General features: G+C 36.9%; 1 protein-coding gene across 10 annotated transcripts in view; it reads right to left on the bottom strand.

Moving 5' to 3' along the window:
• Positions 1 to 13,466, bottom strand: part of KIAA0825 (KIAA0825 ortholog) — a 373,989-nt gene that overhangs the window by 276,402 nt on the left and 84,121 nt on the right. The gene's annotated exons all lie outside the window — the stretch shown is intronic.

Here is a 13,466-nt window from a genome sequence, read left to right as displayed (position 1 = left end):
GACAACTACACTGTGGTTATAAAAAAGAAGAGCCTTGTTTTTAAGAAATACATGTTGAAGTATATAATTCAGTTCACAATATTCTCTGTTCATGAAAAAAATAGTTTTAAGAAAAGGAGAGAATGCAAATGTGGGAATGTGGTAAAATATTAACATTTGGAGAATCTGGATATTTTTTCTAAGTCTGAAATTAAACCAAAAAATTTAAGGAAAAAAGACCAGATAAAGGGTACATGTCTTCAAGACCTTACAAGACTTGTTCTTATACCATAAAAAGAAGTAAATTAAGTTAGCTATTAAATATAGACTATATTTTTCATGAAATCATGTTTAAAAATAACTTGTTTAAGTAATTGTGATATCTAGTGCTTTCATAAGGACACTACAACTTAAGATAAAGAAAGGTTGATTTTTTTCCTTTTATAATTATGGTATTCATCATCATACTACCATTTTAATATGATAGGAAAACATCTTACACTGTTTAAGAGTATGGAGGATAAGACTGACCTCACCAAACGGCTCTTTTGACCAGGTTTTCAGGGACTTAAAGAATCCTTCCTTTATTATTGCCACTTCTTAAAACATATATTTAAATAGTGTCTTGAGGCTTAATTACAAGTTGGAAAATTTGTAAACTCATATAAAGTAAGCATAAAGTGCCTTTGAAGAGAAAATATTACGAGTGCTACTTAGAAATGATATAAGGTCTAGCGATTCCATGTGAAAAAAGATTACCTTCATCACATGGATTTAAAAGGAAGGTTCCAGAAATATAACAATTTTATGGGCAATCTACTTCACTTCAGTTAAACTTTAAAATGGTGACATCAAACTTGTAACCGTATGATAGTTTTTCACTGAGGACCAAAGATGTCATAGTATCTTTGCAGATAATATGAGAGAGACTTGTCAACCAACTTAAGTTGTGGAATTCAGTCTGTTCTTGCAGAGTAAAAAAAGGCTTAAAAAATTTACGAGTACCTACAAAAACTCTATGTCATCTCTAATTTGATGTTAGCGCCACATATGCCAAAGTCTGTCTCTAACAGCCCTTCTCATATCTACCATTCTTCCATAGGCATGCCAGAGAATGTGAGCATGTACAACCAGCACGTATAAGTAAGGTTTTCTGTTAAAGTCACAAGCCAAAAATGAAAAGAAAAGAGAATAAACGTATTATGCTTCATTTAGCTGTTGCTTGATTTTCATTTGGTCTGTTTGATTTCTTTCAAGCTTTGCTCATATAGATGGCAGGGCTGGCTTAACTTTCTAAAACTTAAAGATGTTCCTTTTGGAACTAAAATGTTTATAAGCCAAATTTTCAAAAACTTTAAGAATTCTTCCTAATTCTTTAATAGTTTGACTAGAAATTAAACATATTTAAGAAGTCTTTGTGTAGCTCACTTATAAACTGGAAGTATTGTGAATATTTATAAAGTAAGCAAAGAAGCTCCTCTCACCCCCCCAAAAAATCTTTGAGTCAAAAAACTACAAACTACCAGTGCTACTTGTTTAAAAATTAAGTAGGGTCTGAGGAGTCTACATGAAGAAGTCTTAACCTCATGACCTGGATTCAGAAGGATCTCGTATTCCAGAAGTGCAACAATATTGTAAGGTAATATATTTTAATTCAATGACTCTTTATAATTTAATAATGAAAGAGGACAGAGTAAAATGTATGACCTAAATCCAATCATTTTTTGTCCCAAAGAAGCAAAGATTATGGTAGAGGTCCATTAATTCGTAGTGGTCTTTATTTCCTATTACTATTAGCTCAGTGTTCTCCCAAGGCGTATCGTGAGAGTTCTTAAATTATGGGGAAAATAATCCTGTGATAAATTCATTTTGTGAAAGTCCAATCAAAGCAAAATTAAACACAAAGGATGAAATAGCATTTCCCAAACTTATTTGTCTTCTTTTCCCCACAGTATCTCACAGGACTAGTGTTCTAATCATCACACTTTAGCTCATGATTTCTATCTGCCTAAGCATATCTATTTTTCTGTTCCTTCAACTCTTCACTGTTAATCAGATTAGAAAAGGGTTTCCCCCAGCAGAAATTCCCTTTACTTTTGCCTTTACTAAATTAATCTCTCTTTCCTTCTTCTTTCAAGATTTCTTTACTCCTCTCCTTCAAGTCACCTCTCCGTAAAACCTTATCTTGATACAAGCAACCCAGGAGTTCTCCTTCACCATCTAAGTCAATAAGGACTTTATCTTTTTTTTTTTTTATCACCATGAAGCTGTTTTGCTTCAAGAAATTTTGGACACACATGTTTACACACAGGCATCTATGTTTAGCTGGCCACCATTCATTGCTTTAAGATATCTGAAATAATTATTGTTGTCTTATTATAGGATGAGCTATGATTCTTAGGAAATACAAATTTCGCCTAATTCCCAAGAGTATTATAAAGAAAAAATCGTTTCCATTTTAGAGTAAGATATTATTTAATTACCATCAACGAGCAATGACTAAGTCCATGTAAATAATAACTAGAGAGTTGAGGGTTCCCTACCTGTTATAATTTTATTTTATTTTTGATTATTTATTTATTTATTCTGGTGAGGAAGATCGTCCCTGAGTTAACATCTGTGCCATCTTCCTCCATTTTATATGTGGGAGGTCACCACAGCATGACTTGAGCAGTGTGTAGGTCTGCACCTGGGATCTAAAACTGCAAACCCTTGGGTTGCTGAAGCAAAGCATGTAAACTTAACCACTATGCCACCAGGTCAGCCCCCCCCCTGATAATTTCAATAAAAATTTTTCTAACACGCACATATAAAATTCTCTTTGTCCTGTTACTTAGAGTATTTAGAACACAATTTAAATTTTTCTTCATGATAGGGTTACAATGAAAATTACTTATTTCTATGCTGGACACTATGGGCACACTAATGTCTCCCTCTGTTAATGGGCATTCTCAAGCTGATAATCATTTGAAAAGGGTTCTATGATCAAATAGGTTTGGGAATCACTACACACTAAATACTGTTTAAAGTGATTCACAATGCAAATTAGTATATTAAAGTCTCTAGTATTTACTTTTATAAAAATATAAAAAATTTTAAAACAACGCTTCCCAAACTTTTTTGACTAATGAATATCAGTTTACCAACACATCTTGTAACTTCTAGGATTTTCTCAAAAATAACTGCTTAGGGGACACTGCTCTGGATTACAAAACTAATTAGTATATCGGCTTTGTAGTGTTTCTTCCCATTACCAGGTGTTTCACTGTGAATTCTTATTGCTGGCTGTGTGACTGATTTTACCAGTACCCGCCTCCACTTGGAAACTACTGCTCCTAATAGCATCATGGTAGTGTTACCGCCAAAACGGGGTCTTCTACTCAACGCAAAGACAAGCCAACAGTTGAGGGGCAAGGTGGTAGGAGAGAAGGGTTTTTATTACAGCTTGCTAGCAAGGTGGAAGCTGGGGGGACTAATGTCCAAAAGAACCATCTTAAGGGGAGGGTAGAATCTTTCTTTTGTTTTTTGAGGAAGATTAGCCCTGAGCTAACTACTGCCAATCCTCCTCTATTTGCTGAGGAAGACTGGCCCTGAGCTAACATCCAAGCCCATCTTCCTCTACTTTATACGTAGGACGCCTACCAAACCATGGCTTTTGCCAAGCAGTGCCATGTCCGCACCTGGCATCCCAACCGGCGAACCCCGAGCCGCTGAGAAGCAGAATGCGTGCACTTAACCGTTGCGCCACTGGGCTGGCCCCCAAGAGGGCAGAATATTGAAGCAGTTATATAGGCCAATGGCTTATAGGGGAGGGGGTTAGGAATGTTCTCTCTCTGGTGTTACAGACTGGGAGTCACCACACTGGATCTTTCAGTTGTCATGGATAGCAGTATAGAATCTCTGTCCAGGGGTCATCACATTCCCAGGGAACTCAAAGAACAAAGTTATTGTCTTATCACAGCTGGGAGGGGCCATAAAATCTACAGAGCACATACATCTCCCGGAGGGTGCATATCCAGCTGGGTTAGTTTATCAGAGGTCATTCAAAGTTACAACATGGTCTCTTTTCTACAGTATGGCTTCCCTTATGTCAACCTTGTATTGAGCTGGTATCAGTATTTTGCATACTGCTTTGAGAAGCTAATGAAAGTCTCCTAAACCCTCATAGACCCTCTTGTTGAAAAAAATCCATGTAGTCATAGTTTCAGGGCTAAACAGAACCATCTGAAGTCTGTCCACGGCTCTCACAGGGTGGTGTGGTGCAGGACTTTCTATATAATTAAAAATGCAAATTCCTGGGTCATTTCCAGATCCTTTTAAGCAAGTACCCCAGATGAGTTTCCACACACTAGAGTTTAAGACCACTGCCTGAGGGATCCAGGAGCCCTAGGTAAAAACTCTTGTGGTTGAAAATCACTCTCTAGACATCAGAAAACGTGGATTTTGGTTTTTGCAAGTCAGCCAAAGAAGTGCTATTGAATAAAACAATAATGACTTTCTCCAATTTTTCCATGGTCAAGAAATTTATGATTTTTTTTTATTTCTGGAAGAAATATGGAATGCTTGTAGGAAATTTCTAAGATAAATAAATTAGTATTTATTTACACATTGGCCCTGGGCAAAAGAAGAACTGCTCCTAGAGAAACGTCTGAAGAATAGTTGGAGCTCTTCAGGCACATTTGTCACAAACACAAAATGATTTCCATGAAGCCAGAGACTACGTCCAGTTTATTCACTATAATATCTCAAGAAACCAGCAAAAAGTAGGCACCCAAAAGAAACTGGTCAAAAAAAGAAATGTATGAAATCCCATGGGTCCCAGAAACAGCTAGGTTTGGGGTAGAACAAACAAAGATTTTTATATCTAATCCTAAAATGCATTCTTCAAAACAATAAATATTTATAGATGTAAGTCAATAAATAAATAAATAGATAAATAAATAATTACAGTATTATATACACACTCTTTGTAGTATTCTGTTTGACAAAATAGATTTGAAGATTATTTCTAAAATAGAAGATGTGTGCAAAAGGATATAAAAACAATGATGAGCTGGGAACTTGACAGAGTATATCAATACAATTGACTCTCAAACACGATTTTTTTGCATTTAAAAAATAAAATTATACTTAGAAAAAAATTCACCATGAAAAAAATATGCAGATATTCATAGAACTGTTGTTCTAAAATAAAAAACAAAATAGAAAGTCTCTCTCTTCTATTTATATATACACATACACACACATATATAGATATACTACTCATAAAGAATATATATTATAGATTATACACCTAAAAGTGTTTTTCACCTAGTGACTAATAGTTAAAATATTAACTCTACTCTCTTGTAGCAAAATTAAGGACATTGAAAATAAATCTAGAAGGACATATTAGGGCTTCTCACATTTGATCCACAACAAGGCAGCATTTGAAATAAAAATCAAAGCCTAGCTAAATCAGACAAAACATAAAAATACGGGTTGCAGCTGAAAGTACACATATTATTTTCCAAAACCATTAGCAACAGAATTCTTGTTAAAAATAGCATTAAGATACAGGAGAAAATGAGAAGCTAGAAAACCAGATAATCTGAAGCTGGTGGATCAGTATAATAGGATAAAAGGTGCACATTTTAGTTTTCCCAAGAAAAGCGAACACTAGCCACTCTATTATTGACTGTAAATGGATCCATTTTCAGTGAGGAAGTATTCTTGGTGCCACCAGACAAGTGATGTAAAAAAGAGGTGACACACAAAAGCTATTGAAAGTCTCATTATCCCAGATGCAATTCATGACATAATCCAAATGGAATATATTTGTTCCAGTAAAGAAAACTTTTTAACAATATTACAATAAGAAGTCAGCAGAGACCACGTAGGAACAAATAATAAGCAGTATTTTTCCCAGTACTCAAGTCAATTCCTGAGAGCAGGTGGGACTTTGGAGTACACTGTGATTTTTCCAGTGGCCTGAAGGAGCTCAGTGCCTCCTTGAGTGCGGGCTTCCATGTAACCACACAGCTGGGGAGGGAACAGGATGCAGACACCACATACCTTCTCTGTTATGTAAGCCCAACATGAAGATGGAAAATCAAGGAGGACCTGCAGGCATTGTTTTCTGTCACAGACACTAGGAAGAAATTGAAGGTGTTTTTTCCCCTTTTCTCTGGCATTATTTTTGTAACTGTAGTTACTTTTGAAATTTATATGACTAGGAAAGCATTTGATGTAAAACTAAGACAAAGAATATTTCCACTTTAGTTTTCAAAACTGACTTCATTATTTCTTATCTCCTTTGAGGAAGCTTTCATAAGTACCACCCAAACAGATAGGGTAAAACTCTAAAATCAATTGAGTAAATGAAGGAGTGAGTGAATAACTGATTAAAAGGTTGAGTAAATATCTTTAAAGGTGAGTGAAAATGCAACCTGATACAAACTGAATATGTGGGAATTTAGACACCCCACAGATAAGGTCAGGACCCCTCTTCCTAATGGTGGGAGAATGGAGAAGGAACTATATATAGGGAAAGGTGAGCCTCATAAAAGGTTAATCTGAATTTGAATTCAGAAAACACTTACCGCAGAAGCGGAAGTTGAACTCTGTCCTCTCTGCTTTGCCCCACTTCCGTTTTTCCCTGCATGTTGTGTTATGTGGTGTACTGCTATTTATAATAGCACTACCTGAAGTGCACAAGAGGTAGTACAGTAGAGAGGCTAACATATGGAATTATGAGCCAGATGGTCTGGGTTCAAACCCTAACAGTGCTCTCTACTAGCTCTCTGACGGGACACTTACTTAATCTCTCTATGCCTCAACAGCATATGAGGTTCAACTGTGTTAATACATTAGAGCGGTACCTGAGGGGTAGTAAGAGCTGTATAAATGTTACATATTATTATCATCTCCTCTGAGAAGTCTGCCCTCAGATCCCAGGCCAGCTTGGTTTCCTATTCTCCTTGCTCCTCCTATTTGACCCTGTACATAACCTTCTTTTTTAGCACTTACTATGTTACATTGTAATTGTTAATTTGGGAGACATCACTTGAAACTTTAATCTCCTGAATGGCAGAGACCTTTTTTCCCATTATTGTATTTCCACTATTCATCATAGTGCCTATATGAGTGAATGACTTCAAAATGATACATATTGCTGAGTGTCGGAAACAAAACCAACTGCTTTTAACTCATTTTATTTGGCTTTTTCTCCTGCCATACACATGCTTCTTTAGTAAAATACTTATATTGAATGAGCTTAATATTAATTACTATGTGTCAATTTGAACACAAAATATTTTGAGGAGAAAGAACCATAAATATCAAATCAGAGACCTGTTTCACTGCAGACTACTTTAAATGTTACTCTTATTTAATGGACTCCATCTCTAAGCATAAACACTCTTAAAGTTGAATGGTGGCCCCACTCCAAGACTTTCCACTGCTTCTTTGCTATGTCAACCCTTCAAAACATTGGTTTTGTTTTTGTGTATGTGTGGTCATCATCTTTTTTACAATATAATCATCTGGATAAGGCCCTCTGCCTTGGTCTGTCTGACTTTAAGAGAAGAAGGCTCCACAGGTCTCCCTTCCACTGAGGAGACCTGTAGCTTCTAGAAATTTCTACTTCCCTTTGCAAGAATAGTCGGTCTTGTCTCGCCTCTACCTCATAATCTTATCACTATTCCCATGTGATAATAATGAAAGGTCTCAAAACAATTATACAGACAACTAACTCTCTTGGCTATTCTAACATAGGCCCCAGGTAGGGTGAGGGGTAAACTAAGGAGTAACTAGTGGCTCTATTCTTTCAGGAACTTAGACAAACACACTGATTAGTACTAAGTGGCTACTGCTTTGATAGTCGTATATTCTATTAGAAAAGACTGAATTACTAGTATATACTATATTTCCATTCTTTATACCTTCTTCCTCTGATTATTCTAGGCCAAGATACCTGTTCCACTTAATTTTGCATCCATTGACAGGATAAGTAATCATGATCTAAAGACAGGTAGAGATATGGACAGAGAGAACTGCTGGGTTTGGAATAAATCCTCACAATGCACCAAAAGCCCCCACCTGACAGGGAGGTTTGCTGTTACTTTTGGAGGGACCCAAAATATCTCCTTGCTTCACATACCAAGGGAGCAAATATCTCCTTGCTTCACATACCAAGAGAAACCTAACTGGATGAAAAGTGTAGAGATAGAGTCACCTTGAAGCTATTCTTCCAGGTCAATGAGAAAAACTAAAAAGATACTGCATCTATTATTCCCCTTTTATGATTCCCAGGCCAACAGTGGCTCCGCTGGATGTCACCTAAACGTGCTGTTAGATGATAACAAAATCTTCCCACACTCTATTCCGTCTCCTCTGGCAAAAGCTGTCAGTATTGCATTAACAAGGGATCGGACTTCTCATTCATTTACCAAGGGTATAATACTCTCTTCTATTTTCTTTCTTATTTTGTTTTTCTCAGAACTTGAGAGAGCCTATTTGACTCCTGATGTGGCCACTGTTAGTTGAAGATGCTAATCAAAGAATGGCTTTCCATTTGACTTCAGCCAAAATTGAGAAATGTATCTAGGGCAAATTTCTGAATATTTTCTCAACTGACTTTTCTTTTGTTTTATGCTGGTTTAACTCTCAGTTATAAATACATAGATATGCTTACTTTTTCAGGGAACATCTTCATAGAAAGACATCTCTAGTGTAATGAATGGGGTATAAATTCTAAGTACCATATGCTAATGACACATTATTAATGAAATATATTCCTAATATCTTTTTCTTGGTCTCAAATTTTGCTAGAGTTCAGTTAATTATATTTCTTATCATATGTGTTACTTCCTATTATCGTGACCAAAAATTAACCTATAGAAAAAACTTTAAGTTAACAATTCATTTTTACTATAGTCTAAGGCCTAAATGAATCATAACCTTTCAAAAGAGATTGAACTTTTTTCTTTTACATTAAAAAATAAAGAATAAGATTCTCTTTACACTTTTTTATCAGGTAGGCAAGTTATAATGTGTAAAATGTATGTTAAAATTAATATGAAAAGAGATAGCCATGGTGATAATAGCAATATCTTGTACTCACCTGGAAAGTTGTCCTCATGAGCTCATTATTCTAACAGAGAGTAGGGTAGGCCTTAGAATTACGGAAGCCAGTCACCAGGTGTGATGATACCCCATTGAGCAAATTTATGGTTATTTTACCTTTTTGCTGCCTTCCTCATCTAAGAAATAGTTATTCTGCCACAAAAGCAGAGTCACATTTCCTTCGAACTTCAAATCTGACTTTCGAGCACCTTGTATCATCTTTTACATAGTCTTCCCCCAAAAGGCCTATGAGCTACAAAAAGCACCTTTAAATGGGGTTCACTTCTAATTCAATAAAGATTTGCCTTGTACCTACAATGCACCAGGCACCATGTGACATACACCACATGTGGTGTCCTTGTGGGACAGACAGGAGAGAGGCACAGAATAAGATCTGAAAGCAGGATGGGGGTGACTAACTGGGCCATGCCTCATACCAGTCACCGTCAGCTCCTGTGGCCATCCCTGTCCCCTCAGAGTAAATTGATCTCTCGTCAACTATTTAAGTTCAGGCAAGAAGAAAGGCATTAGGTTAGATATATAAGAAAAACTCACAGCTAAGAAAAGTCCTTAGGTAAAAACTAACTGAAGAAATTATTACGAGTTGATTGTCATCCTATTTTGATACCAATGGTCAATGCTGGGCTCTGTTATTCTGTTACGGTTTATTTCCTGGGAATATACTTTTAAAGATTGGCACCTGAGTAACATCTGTTGCCAATCTTCTCTCTTTTTTTCTTCTTCTTCTCCCCAAAGTCCCCCAGTACATAGTTGTATATTCTAGTTGTAGGTCCTTCTGGCTTTGCTATATGGAATGCTACCTCAGCGTGGCTTGATGAGTGGTGCTAGATCTGTGCCCAGGAGCGAACAGGTGGAACCCTGGGCTGCGGAAGCGGAACATGCAAACTTGGCCCCAGGGCCGGCCCCTCACGGGAATATTTTTTTAATTGGAAAAAGTACATAAAAACACATGAAAAATTAAACTACTGGACTTCGTTTTCTTTTTTTGAGTAGATAGCAAATCTTAGATGTACTTGATTTTTATATTATAATAAAAAACCTAAAACTGTTCAATAAACACAAATACTTTAGAATTCAACTTGCATTGCATTTTGGGTCCGGTGTTGTTGGTGTCTGGGTTGTGATGAAGAAGAAAGGAAGACAAGAGTAGATGGAAAGAAAGAAAGGCCAGAGGGGAGGAAATTTCCTCTAAATAGAAGTCGGTACATTACTTTGTGGGAAAAATCTGGCCCACAGCCTGTCATGGTATGGTCTGTAAGCTAAACTGGCTTTTCCTTTTGTAAATGGATGGGAAAAAAATCAAAAGGAGAATATTTTATGACATGTGCAAATTATACGAAATTCAAGTTTCAGTGTCCACAAATAAAGTTTCATTGGAACATAGCCACAATGCCTCATTTACATATTGTCTATGGCTGCTTTGGCTACAACAACAGAGTTGAGCAGTAGACAGAGAATGTATGGCCTGCAAAACCCAAAATATTAACTATCTATCCTTTTACAGAAAGGATAACCTCTGCCCTAGAAGAGTAAGAAGACTGCTAAAGAGAGAAACAGTCACGGACATCTTGATGCACAAAAGGAGAAACCATGATTAAAAAGGGGGAGGCAAGATGACGAAATGGAGATATGAATAATTAAGAGTGACTGTTTACTGAATACATACTATATGGTAAAAACTTTATATATGCTATTTCTAATCTTCACTGAAACCATAATGAGGAAACTGAGGCTCAGAGAGGGTAAGTTACTTACAGTGAGAAACAATGTGAATGCATCCTAAGAAAATAGCAATCACATCAGATTTCAATTGAATAACAAAGTATGGGAGTCAGGAGATGATTTCTTTGAACAGTTTGAATCTGTAAGATCCACATTGGAATAATATGGACAATTTTTGGCCATCAACAAGATCCAAGTAAACTTCAGGCAGAACTAGCAATCATCTTTTATTTGGATCTTTCCTTTAAGCACCAAGTCCTATCAATGATAATAATAGAAAAAAAATTATATAATGCTTACTATGTGCCAGGTGCTATTGTAAGCATTTTCCATATATTTATGCTAATCCTCTAAAATCGGTGAGAAAAGCACTAATATTAGCATTTACCTCTAAGGCATGAAGAGGTTAATAAGTTTTTCAAGGTCACAAAGCTCATAAGGAACCTTCAAAATGCACTGTGTTAGTATCAAACTGTAGCAGGCACCAGAATCACCTGCAGAATAGTTAACACACAGATTGCTGGGCTGCTCCCGAAGTTTCTGATTCAGCAAGTCTGAAGCAGAGCCTGAGAATTTAGATGTCTAACATGCTTGAGGTGATACTGCTGTTGCTGATTTGGAAACCACAACTCTTAAGAACCATTGTTCATTGGAATACTATTCATCCACAAAAAAGACAAAATCATCTCATTTGCAACAACATGGATGGATCTTGAGGGCACGATGTTCAGTGAAATAAGCCAGACAGAGAAAGACAAATACTACGATTTCACTCATATGTGGAAGATAACAAATACATGGATAAAGAGAACAGATTAGGGTTACCAGAGGAGATGGGGGTTAGGGGGGTGAAAGGGATAAAGGGGCACATACATATGGTGATGGATAAAAATTAGACTACTGGGGGTATGATGAAGTGTCTCCAGGAATTGATAAACAATAATGTACACCCGAAATTACACAATGTTATAAAACATCATAATCCCGATAAAATGACTAGGAAAAAAAAAGAACCATTGCTCATTGGCATCTCTATTACTTCCTTGTGCTCCAACTTAGCCATTCTGTTCTCATTTTTTAAGGCTTTGCCTCAGTATAAATTCTTATAAAAATTCACAAGTGGATCTGGGGGAAAATGGTCTTCTCGGTGGTTTCCTTCTATCCTTCTCCCCCATTCAGGTAATCTTACACATCATTGGACAGGTTCTATTTCTTAAACACTTCTCTCAAGTTAATTTTCTACTCAAAAACCTTTAACAACCACCATGTATAATTTAAACATCAAGGCTGGTTTTCAAGATTCTTTGTAATTTGTCTTTATGCTAGGTATCACATCATTCATTCAGTCATCCATTTATTTGACACCTTAATTTTTGTCTGCCCAGCATTCCTTTTTCCCTTCTACTAACAAGCTGACCCCTTGGCCAATCAGAGGCCTTCCCTGAGACTTTTTGAAAAGAGGTACCAGGGAAGCTGTTAGGATGTGAGCAGAAAGCTGCCAGGGGCCACATACCCTACTGAGTGGAGAAACTGGTCGGAGAATGAAGTTGTCACACAGAAAGAAATCAAGACAACAGATGATGAAATACAGCTGGAAAGTTAGGTTCCAATTGCTCAAGTCTCTAGAAGTCTTCCAGTTTCTGTCCTTCCAGAAGTTGAATTATTTAGCTCTTTTTTCTATTGTGTGACCTACCATATTCTTCCTTTAATAAATGCCCCTCCCTTGTTTGCTCGCAAGAGGCAGAAATGAGGAATGGAAGAACAAAGATGTCACTTGCAAGCTCAGAGTCCTGGCTATGCCTTTGTCAAATTATATGTAGAATAGCTCCTATGCGGCAGGCACAGGTCTCTTCACCGTCTCCAACAAGCCACAGTAATCTCTCCTGCTGGTTCTGTCTGAACTGCAAGGGAAGCTCTTTCCCTTTCCCTCTGCCTATGCAAGGTCTACTTATTCTTCAAGGCCAAACTCAAGTCCAAATCCTTCATGAAGTTTTTCTAGCTTGCTCTTCCTTACACTAAAAACTCCCTTCCCTGAATTCCTAATGTAACTAAAGTCTTACACAAATTACTTGGTAATTAATTGAATATGGTACTACATACTTTTTCTTCCTATTGTTTTGTGAGTTAGTCTTTTTTGGTCCTAGATTTGAAGGCACTTGAAGACACCAAATAAAATTTGCCTTCAAATTGATTTCAAACTTCAGAAAAAATTGCTTGGAGGAAAGTATTTTTTCTCAAAAGAAATATTTCCTCCAGGGTTGAGCTGGAGGTGGGGGTGGGTGGTAGAGAGAAGCACCGAGCTTCAAAATAAGCCATCTTGTCGGAACTCTCAGGGTTGAGTGATGAGATGGGAGAAGCCAGAACACCTAAGAAACAATGCCCAGGTTTTCCTTCTGTTGTGCCTTCCAAATAAACCCTCCATTCAGTATACATCTCCTACTTTGCATTACAGGAAAGCACCAGAAAGTGAACACTGTAGTTCATCTCTTCCTGCTTTCTGCTTCTCGATACTGCCCATCCTGCAACCAACACAGTTCCATTTCTTCTTGATCCCCCTGGACAGAAGTCACAAGGGACCCCTACATGCCAGAATCACTTTCTCAGAACTCTGCAACTGCTTGTCTGCATAACTCTCAGCA

This window comes from Equus asinus, chromosome 9 (assembly GCF_041296235.1).
Source record: "Equus asinus isolate D_3611 breed Donkey chromosome 9, EquAss-T2T_v2, whole genome shotgun sequence".
NCBI lineage: Eukaryota > Metazoa > Chordata > Mammalia > Perissodactyla > Equidae > Equus > Equus asinus.
This window is presented reverse-complemented; position numbering and strand designations above follow the sequence as displayed.